Source organism: Coregonus clupeaformis, chromosome 20 (genome assembly GCF_020615455.1).
Source record: "Coregonus clupeaformis isolate EN_2021a chromosome 20, ASM2061545v1, whole genome shotgun sequence".
NCBI classification, from domain to species: domain Eukaryota; kingdom Metazoa; phylum Chordata; class Actinopteri; order Salmoniformes; family Salmonidae; genus Coregonus; species Coregonus clupeaformis.
Genome location: NC_059211.1, coordinates 20671567 through 20682382, shown reverse-complemented (window position 1 = coordinate 20682382; position 10816 = coordinate 20671567). Strand labels below are relative to the sequence as shown.

Below are 10816 nucleotides of genomic sequence, written 5' to 3'. Positions count from 1 at the left end.
CATCCAAAGCGCAATTAATAACGTTGCCGTGCTCAAAGGGATATTCAATGTCTGCTTTTTTTTTTTTTTTTTTAAACCTCCCTGGTCTTTGTGTTTGAAATTCACTACTCGACTGAGGGGTACAGAAATGACGTAGTCATTCAAAAATCATGTTAAACACTATTATTGCACACAGAGTGAGTCCATGCAACTTATTATGTGACTTGTTAAGCAAATATTTACTCCTGAACTTATTTAGGCTTGTCATAACAAAGGGGTTGAATACTTATTGACTCAAGACATTTCAGCTTTTTATTTTTGATTAATTTGTAAAATTTTCTAAAAACATAATTCCATTTTGACATTATGGGGTATTGTGTGTATATCCATTTTAAATTCAGGCTGTAACACAACAAAATGTGGAAAACGTGAAGGGTTGTGAATACTTTCTGAAGGCACTGTAATGTAATGAACAGATGATGTATAGTGTTTTATAGTAAATACTCTGTAAAAACACATTGTGAATAGATTTGAAAATGTGCATTTTGTGTTAAAAATAAACAGATAATTGAACACAACAAAAAAATTGAACACAAAATGTTGTCAAACATTATGTTGTCCAAAAAAAATATGTATAATTTGAAATGTATGTTTAAATAGTGATAACCGGTTGAATCTTTAAGGATTTTATATAATATCAAACATCATACTTTGCATGACAACAATTTCATGAAATATTTGTTTTAATGCAATACATTTGATCATATTTGTGTGTGTTCAGGTTTCATTGCACATTGATGACAATGTAAATAATCTATAGTTTTTATAATGAATTTGACCATATCCAGAACACTTCTGATGGCTAGTTACTTTGTATGATATACCATTTAAAATGGCAAAGACATAAAAATGATGAAGATCTGTGGTAAATTCATATGGTGCAAAAAACAACAACATGCCTGGATAATAATGTGAAATGTTTATTTGTATTAATTGTTTTTATCAGAAAAAATGTATAGTACTTGGACAAATAAATCACACTTACATCATCTGCCCAAAGATCAATGCAACTAATGTATTTTCCCAAACCCAAAGCAATCAACAAACAATATGATGTGTCAGATGATCAATATATTTTGTAGATTTTCAAACAATAATTTGTTCCAATATTGCATATACAGTATACTGTATATACCAAATTGTGCTGCTTTTTTCTTTAAAAAAAGGTGAGACCAGGAATATCTCAAAATAACTGATTATATCCGAAATCTTTAGTTAGAAACCAACTTTAGGCACCAAATGTAAGAAATAAACTGCACCAAAGACATTTGACCATGTCACCTTTTAATCTGAGCCACGTTGTTTTCATCAATTAAGGAAGAATTCAACTTCTTTATGAAATGTTTGTCAGTCAGTCTACCTCAGATAGATACCTCCGTTACCCCTCCCCCCACTCAGACAGAGCCAGAACATCATCCTTCTCAGCTGGAGAAGACAGACACCTAAAAGTTTGCAGAGAGGGCAGAAAGTGAAAGAGAAGACAATCTATACTTTAAAAAAATAACAATAATCCTCAAATTAAATGAAAGATCTTAGCCAAATAAACAATACCAGTGAAAGAGAGAAAATATGTTTGCCATTGGTTTAATGCAGATCAATGGTGTGTGCCACTTTTAGAACAATCGAAATCCAACACCATTATTAAACAGATTTCACCACAGAAACAGCTAGGCATAGTGTGTGTATGTGTGTGTGTGTGTGCGGTGTGTGTGCGGTGTGTGTGTTAAACCATGAGGATCTCTTGTTGCAGCTCCCCTCACTGCCTGATGCATTACGTTTCATCCAGCCATCTAATTATTCCCTCAGAAACCTGAAATTTTAAGATACAAAAGAGCGTCCCTATCTGTCACTGAGTGCCATTGATCTTATTGAAAGAAAATGTGGGTGTAGAGGAAACCCAATATAACTCCATGCTATTGAATTCCACACAGCATTATTCACCAACAGAATTGACAGGTTTCCCTGAGACGTTTCTTTTAATCTTCAACTGTTGTTCAATAAAATAAAAAATACACTCCAGGCTTTTCCCCTTTTTCCATATTTGCGAGGAGGTTAACAACAAGGCTATTGAAGTAGATAGAAAGAAATACTCTTCCATATAACTTGTTGATTATTAACAATGAGAAGGGGAAGACAGGTGTAGGTGCTGTATTACAGGTGTATGAGCTGTATTACAGGTGTATGAGCTGTATTACAGGTGTATGAGCTGTATTACAGGTGTGTGAATTAATCATTGTCAGGCTGTCTTATTCAATGTAACAAATAGGCCTCGAGGTCATAATTGTAATACACATTTTCATGATATTGTGTGTGTGCGTGAGAGAGCGAGAGAGAGCAAGCAAGAGAGAGAGAGCAAGAGAGAGCGAGAGCAAGAGAGAGTATGTGTGTATGTGTCTCCAGTGATGGGGATGGATGTGGGCAGCTCAACCAGTTATTTCTGTAATGATCAGAGTATGGTAAACATTAGGATAACATATAGGGTAGGTAGAGCTAGGCTAGGTAGAGCTGGATTAAGAGGAAATGTATAATATGAGCTCTAAACAGTTCTAGTAGGCCTATGACCCACAGAGACTCCAGAATGACCTGGATCTAATCTAGGAACAGAAGCAGGGCATCTTTGTGGTGAGGGAGTTATAGTGTCACTGCCCAGGCTCAGATCAACTTTCAACTCTAAAGCCTATATGACTGTTACATTTGATCTGGCTTTCTACTAGTCTACATTTGAAACATAGATCCCTTACAACAAAAAAATAACAATCACGCGGTATTTGACAGTTCTCCTCCATTCTTTGACATTTACCCCACCCCTTCGCTCCGGGAATCCTGGGTTGTTTACATTACTGCCACGGGTCAGGAATGGTAAGGGGCCGACGGACTCTTTCTGAAAGCATAGCTAGCTAGCTACCTATTCAACTAATTTTACAATTAGAGGTCTTCTCTGTTTTAGCACACAGGGAAAGGTGCAAGTTAAGAGCGGCCCAACAACTCGAATGCAGCACGATTTTGGATTGGAAAAGTAAGCCCCAAAGCAAAGACAACCGCCATCACCACCAGAAGACCGAAGGAATAACGAGGCTCCCACTTCCTGGTAAGAATGCAGAAGCAAATATATTTCTGTCTGTGGCAGATGTTTGCTAACTAGCCAGCTAGTGTTAGCTACTTTCCAGCGTCCATACCACTGCCACATGTGAAAGTTAGCTAGCTAGTTGGCTTGCTAACAAGATAAACTAACTTATGTGGTAACTTGTAAAAACTCTAAGGAAAGTTTTAGCAAACAAGACGAAATCAGTGTTAACTTGTTTTCATCGTGCTGTAGCTAGCTAGCCAGCTAGCAATCCAGCTGTTTTCTAAAGTTTATCTTGCGAATTAGCGCGTTGCTAAAGTCTCTACTGTCAACAGTTAGCTAGCTGTTCGGCAAGGTTATGTCACAGTTATTTTACCTAGCTAGGTGTGTTGTTTAATAATAGTTAGTAGTTAACATTTGTCGTCAGTTTATCAAAAGTCGTGCAAATATTGATTTTCCAAACTTTTTGTCAGCCTGTCCTGGGTCTCAGTTTCGGTTCTCCAGTCTGAAATGAGAATGGAAGTGTGGGGTCATTTCAGAACAGTGAAAGTCAATATGCTGCTTAAAAAAGAAAATGAAAAAGGTGCCGCTATGAATTAGCTGATTTGTAGCTAGCTAATGTATTTTGAATTTTGAATGCAAGTCTTGTTCTTGATACGTACAATTTCGTACTGAGAAGAGGTACTGGGAGAGCTGCTACCTGCAGCCTTGTTTCACAAATTGTTGAGGAGTTTATGGTGTGAGAGAACTGAAGATTCTGTAAAGATTAACACATTACCTTTTTAACTCTGACACCCAAGATGACACATACTTTGTCTAGTCCCATATGGTAGAGGTTGAACTTGAGTTTATGTGGGCCTATTGCCACAGAACACCATATTGTGTCTAGATTGAGAACGATGAGCTCACCTCACAGCTCACGCTGCCATTGTTTTCACAGCCCAATGTCTCTCAGCTCTGTTCCATCAGTTGCCTGCACAGATGATTCAGGAGTGACTGAGTTGACCTAATTATTACTCAACCTCCTTTTGCCACATCCCCTTTCCATCAAAAACAACAGAGAGAGCAGGGCATCACTCTCACTCAGCCAGGTGATGGAGATGAGATCAGTGCCTGTCTCTCTGAAGTACAGTATCAAGGATCTAGTCAGGAACCTGATGGATGATCAGTCGATGGCAGCCAAAAGCTGCCTGCATCAAACAGGGCTGAGCGTCAACGGGTTGTAGCGTTTAGGCAGTGCCGCCTGCCAGTAACCTTGTTTTTGATTGCTGATGAGACGTGAATTGTTTTTGACAGCCTTTGGCGAAATGCCATGATTTGTTGCATTGTAAACTAGGTTATGCTTTTGTTGTTGTGGCATCTAGACTATAAATCTGTCTGGCAGAGGCCTTTCTCGGTTTGTCTCATGTATGACATTGTAACAGTTTCCTTCATTGGAGTTATGCTCTTACATTATATCTGCTTTATCCAAATATGTGAAATTGAAATGTTCGATAGAAAAATGTTTTGAAATGGCTGCACTACAGTCATCTTTGTGGAGAATTCTGTGAATCCATGTGTGTCACCTCTATTGTGGAAATGCCTTGGTTATTTGGCACATTGGAATTTACTATATATCTCAGTCCTGTGACAGTTTCCTGTTGTAGCCGAGCAGCCAGGCTCCAGTATCGTATTCAAGATGGGATGTGACATTTGTCATCTGACCACTTTTACAGTCATCATGCCCCTGGGGATTTTACAAAGATAAAAAAAATAGTTTCCTCTGTCTTAAAGCATGTTTGACTGAGGAAGTCTCCCTAGGCTGTTTTTTGAGCTACATTAAATTATGCCTTTTGCATGATGTCAGAGTTTACCCCCCGGCTCTACAGAAAGGATACATACTATGCCTAGGCTATAAGTGAAATGTTTGTTTCTTTTCTTGAACAGTATGCTATTTTAATAAATTGACCAACCTTATTTTGTGCCAAAATTGGCCCCTCCAAAATTGCTCTTCTGTCCTACGGTCTTATGAAGACATTTGGAGGGGTGCTGAGAGCAGGCTGTTTTTATCAATTCAAACAACTAGACTGTCAATATTTCACCTATCTGAGGAACAGGCTTGACTATCATCTCCATTCTATATCTTATGAGGGTCACTGATGTTCACAGATTCAAATATCCTTCGAGGATGCCTCCCGGCTCCTGGTTTGATATGAAAGTTCTCCATTTTCGGAAACATTGATCCCTTTCTCATGAAGGTCTGCTGTGCTCTGAGGGAAAACTGACTACAAAGACATACAAACAGTAAATTACTGACCTCTGACCCTGTGTAAAGTCTGAGCAGCAGTTGGTGGGCTCCTGGGTTAGCCCGGGCCATGACAACAAGGGCAGGACGATATGGCCTAAAAATCATATCTAATTTTTTTTTCTCCAACTTATTATTCACATATATTTTTTTTTTTAAACAACATTTTCTCTAAATAGTCTTTGTTGTACAATTAAAGTTCAAATACACTGCATTTAGAACAGTCAGGAATAATCAAATGAATTCAGGGCTTGTAAAATGATACAGAGGCTAAATATAACCCTTCAACCCTAAGACCCACTAATCATTTACTTATTTTATAAAAAAAATAGTTTAACCTGCTTTTTTGCTGTAATCACTGATCTGGTTTTCAAGTCTATGAAAATACCCTTTTTGTTACAATTTTAACCAGAACCATGCATAATGCACATCCACGAATAATGACCAGGCATAACAGAAAATTAACACAGGCCTCATTAACAATCTCTCAAGCACAAGCCCACATGCTAGTGAGTAGCCAGCTAATCTGTTATATTTAAAGTCTAGCCAACTTGGATCTATTTGCTTGCTAACAAGGTAGAACAGTTAAACTGTTATGAATACACCCTCCTGTCCATCTCCAACTTTTTGAACAGCACAGCCCGTTCACATTGTTTAGATGTTGAAATCAAGTGGCCTACCTGGATAAGAAGATGCTTATTTCTCAGAATGAGAACGAGTTGCCAATTCCTTAAATAAATGTGTATTTTTATTCTCATTGCACATTTTATAAAACACAGACTAAACAGCTAGCACACAAGTCTGTGGCTAAAATGCTACTAGCAGTACTGCAATTGCCACGCGCGTCAGAAACTGAGGATACTTTCCCCAATCATGTTCATTGATGAAACTCCCGTTTTAGTAGTGTCTGCTCTGTTCTACATTTCTTGGAGTTGAGACATAAAAAGGGCATCATTAGAAAGGTTAAGTTATCCTCTATTAAAGTAAAATTAATGTCTCAATGTGTTTCGGTGTCCATATGACCGATTCTGTTGGACCAAACCTCAAATGCAAATAGCGAGTTGAAACTGCTTGTTGTCAGAGAAGAAGAAGTGATCTTTAGTCTTTGTTGTTGTGTGTGCGAGTGGGAAGGTGCACAGAAGGTGCGAAAGGAGACCAAAAACAAAGGACGCTCATAAAAAAACAAAAATACAAACCTCCATTCTTGCAATACAGGCATTAAAACATAAATTCAAATTAATTGAATTAATTCAATATGTCGCCCATCCCTAATGACAGCACAATATCCTCTCTTTACATCACTCTGAAGGGTCTCACATGTCACACATTTATTTAGTATTTTTCAGATAATAGCCCACCTACTTCTGTGTGAAGATATTACAGTATTAAAAATGATAACACTATTTATTTTAGCCTGTTATATGATTACCAATATTGCTCCAAAGTAGGCCTAATTTGTCTTTATTAAATGTTAATTAAGATACAGTATAATAATGAAGACAGGATATTAGCGGAATAGGGTTCTGGTTTTCTGACATTATCCTAAAATAATTTTTTTAATATATCCTGGACAGTTGACTGAACCGTACAGTTTAGACAGGGAAGTGAAGTAATAGGGAAGAGCACCTATGACTGTCATCAATTTATCTAGAACCTACAACATTTCTCTATGCTTAGGCCCATACGGTTTTTGTATTTTAACTGTCTTTCTGTATCAGCTTATTTTATTGCTCACACACGAGCCAATCCATAGACATACTGTGGATGTATGTTCTAATCCAGGGCATCCCTGTGAGCATGGCATAGCCCTGTGAGCAAAGCGTCAATACAGGACTAAGATGTAATCGTACTACACCGGCTCCGACGCTCGTCGGATGTGGCAGGGCTTGCAAACTATTACAGACTACAAAGGGAAGCACAGCCGCGAGCTGCCCAGTGACACAAGCCTACCAGACGAGCTAAATGGAATAGCCCTGTGAGCATGGCATAGCCCTGTGAGCATGGCATAGCCCTGTGAGCATGGCATAGCCCTGTGAGCATGGCATAGCCCTGTGAGCATGGCATAGCCCTGTGAGCATGGCATAGCCCTGTGAGCATGGCATAGCCCTGTGAGCATGGCATAGCCCTGTGAGCATGGCATAGCCCTGTGAGCATGGCAAGCCCTGTGAGCATGGCATAGCCCTGTGAGCATGGCATAGCCCTGTGAGCATGGCATAGCCCTGTGAGCATGGCATAGCCCTGTGAGCATGGCATAGCCCTGTGAGCATGGCATAGCCCTGTGAGCATGGAATAGTCCTGACGTTGTCTGAGCTCCAGCTAAAGCCGAGTTGGCACATTGTGAACTGTGCTGGAACAGATCGCTCAAAAGCACAAAGTTCCTTTATTGGATGTTGCGTAGTCCCCCTTCCCTCCTCATCTCTTTAGATCATCCCTACACACAAACTACAACTCCCCCAGGATACAGATTCACTTTCATGGAATAATTACAAGATGCTATGTGCCACTGTAAACAGTGGAGCAATGACAGCAACATTATGCATTTGTCATGAGACGAGACAAAAGCAGATTGAATTTGCGCTCTGCATTGCAGAAAAAGAGTGCAGTACATAATTTCAAATGGAGGAGTGTTGACTGTGGTGCTATGGGGTTTTGTGCCAACCTCACCGCAAATTGGTCTTGAAGCTTCACACAAGATTTACAGCAGTAAAGAGCATATTGACTACAGCGTGTGAATTTGTGTGAATGTGTGTATGACAGACTGTCTGTCTCTGTTTCACTTAATTGTCAGCCAGGGAGGGATACTTCCTGCAATTGTGACCAAACTCGGAGCAGCCTTCTCTGCGTCTCAGGTCCTGTGTTTGGTTGGGGTTCTGGAACCCTTGTCGAGGCATGGAGAGAGGATCCATAAGAACCCGACTATTCTGCCCAGCTGCCCCTGAACACACCCTCTGGTCCTGGGGCTCTCTGCTAGCTGGGGCCCCCTCTGGGTCTCTGTCAGTTGGAGAGAGGCACATCCAACTTGGCACAGGAGCTGGACAATACTATAGAACTACGAGCGTAATATCCACTCTGTTGGCTGCTCCCAACGTTTTGACCAACATGCTATATCAGACGAAACATTGTGCATCACATGTAGGCTAAGCTTTTATTAAAGATCCCTTGTGGGCTCAAACAGCAAACAGGGAATGCCTGGACATTACATTTATCCCCCCCCCCCCCTCCAGTGGGAGAGGAGAAGCTCGGGCGGCCGTGTCCTGCCCTGCAGTGGGCTGGGAGCTGCTGGGAGCTGCTGGGAGCTGCTGGGAGCTGCTGGGAGCTGCTGGGAGCTGCTGGGAGCTGCAGAGCGCCTCAGGATGCAGCAGGCAGGGAGGGAGGCTGGGCTGTGGAAGCAACAGAGCTGGGGCTGGCTCTGGCTCTGGTTCTGGCTCCTTCAGATGTCCTGCCAAGCTGCGGCCGGGAGACGGGAGACCTCTGCCAGTGTGCTGCGGTCGTGGGGCAGCAAATCAAAATATTTTACAGATGTCTGAAGCCAGGCCCGGGAGCCAGCGTGGTATTTAGCTGTTCTTGGTCTCGGGGTGTTTGTGTGTGTGTGTGATAGGTGGAGCTACAGTGAACAGGAGCAGACATTGGTCAGTACTCAGGAGCGTTTGGAGAGCTATTGGTGGGTAAGTCTGAGGGGATGGTGTAGGGCAGGGTTCTTCAATTCCGGTCCTGGAGGGCCGAAACACCTCTGTTTTTCATCCTCTCCTTCTAATCAGGGACTAATTCAGACCTGGGACACCAGGTGAGTGCAATTAACTACCAGGTAGAAATAAAAAACAGAAGGTTTCGGCCCTCCAGGACCGGAATTGAAGAACCCTGGTGTAGGGCCTAGTGGAGGTGAGTCTGGGGGGATGGTGTAGGGCCTAGTGGAGGTGAGTCTGGGGGGATGGTGTAGGGCCTAGTGGAGGTGAGTCTGGGGGGATGGTGTAGGGCCTAGTGGAGGTGAGTCTGGGGGGATGGTGTAGGGCCTAGTGGAGGTGAGTCTGGGGGGATGGTGTAGGGCCTAGTGGAGGTGAGTCTGGGGGGATGGTGTAGGGCCTAGTGGAGGTGAGTGAGGGGATGGTGTAGGGCCTAGTGGAGGTAGTGTATACCTCATGCCTAGTACAGGGGGTAGTGTTATTGGGTTGGAGGACAGTAGAGCCGCAGCCTGGCTCCTACCACCATACTGGGTTGTCTGCTTGGCTAGCGGCCAGGTCCTGGTGGACAGTTTTTGCCATAAAGAAAATATACTTGTATCATCCCAGCCCTACTACAGCCCTCTAAAGCCTCCTAAAACACACTGCTTCGCTCTGCAACACAGCCCAACACAGCGCAGCACAGCCCGCGTCTTGAAGTTAGCGTTTCGTCAGAAGACGCCAGATGGCATGGGCTGGCAGTGTCGCGGCAGAGAAAGCATCCCCTGATGAAAGGAGTTCCCCGTCTTTGAACAGGAAGTCTGGCGCGGCGGCGCGGTCGGTGTCTCCAACGGGGCTACGGGTCAAACTGTTGCCACGAAACTCCTGGAATTGACGCTTTTTAAGCTTTTTCATGTTCAAATCTGAAGAAAAAAGAAGGCAGGAAGTCTCATTAATATTAATGAAGAAGGGAGGGAGAGAAGGCCTTTGTAGTTGGTATCAGGACTGCCTGCTCTGGAATATTCCATGTTGTAGAGAGAACCTCTCCTTCTCTCGCTCTCTCTCTCTCTCGCTCTTTCGCTCGCTCTCTCTCTTAGCAACTGTCACCATCTCTTGTTAGCATGTGTAGATGATGTTCTGTGTGACAGAACCAATGAATCAATAGAATCAACCAATTTTAATTTAATAAATTACTTAAATAACCAATCAATCCAATCTATAAATCTGTCTGTTTTAGAATGCAGCTCTCTCGGGTCTGACTCCTTGTAGCCTATGCTAATTGTTAGTTCATCATGTGTGATCAAGGTTTTCTCTCTACCTACCCGAAGGGCAGAAAACGCAAGGCTATAATGCAAGCCCATAGATTAGAATAATTTGTAGACTGTTCAATATTGCAACTGTATCTCAGTGGCTTGGGAAATTCTTAAGTGAGAGATGAATAAATTAAGCATTTTTAAAATATGATGCAGTTAATTGAGCCCAGTAACTTTAACCCTGCAGGTCAAATGGTATTGAAGATCTGTTAGTGTTAGTGAAAGCAAAGTGCCCATGGCCTTAGCTCTGCCGTTCAGTCTTCATGGATGGGGATCGACAAAGACAGAATGGGAAGGAGAGGCGACGAGGAGAGAGGTTTCCAGAGGTAGAACCAGGGTGAAGAAACGCTGCTTTAGGTGAACAGGCCAGGCTGGCTGTGCCTTAAATCAGGCAGTGTGGCGTGGAGCTGGAGGGCTATGGAACACACGGCACGGCAGCATCCTCTTCACAGCTGAAAAG

General features: G+C 42.2%; 1 protein-coding gene across 3 annotated transcripts in view; it reads left to right on the top strand.

The window, feature by feature from the left end:
• The first annotated feature begins 2735 nt into the window (after positions 1-2735).
• The window catches only part of nek7 (NIMA-related kinase 7), a 131860-nt gene continuing 123779 nt past the window's right edge, over positions 2736-10816 (top strand). Inside the window, exons 1-2 of one of the 3 annotated variants that reach the window (XM_041840534.2) lie at positions 2738-2898; positions 2987-3127. The gene's annotated coding sequence lies outside the window, so the exon portion shown is untranslated. Of the gene's footprint in view, positions 3128-10816 lie in introns of all 3 variants that reach the window. The other 2 variants (XM_041840535.2, XM_045205379.1) reach the window with 2 other exon arrangements.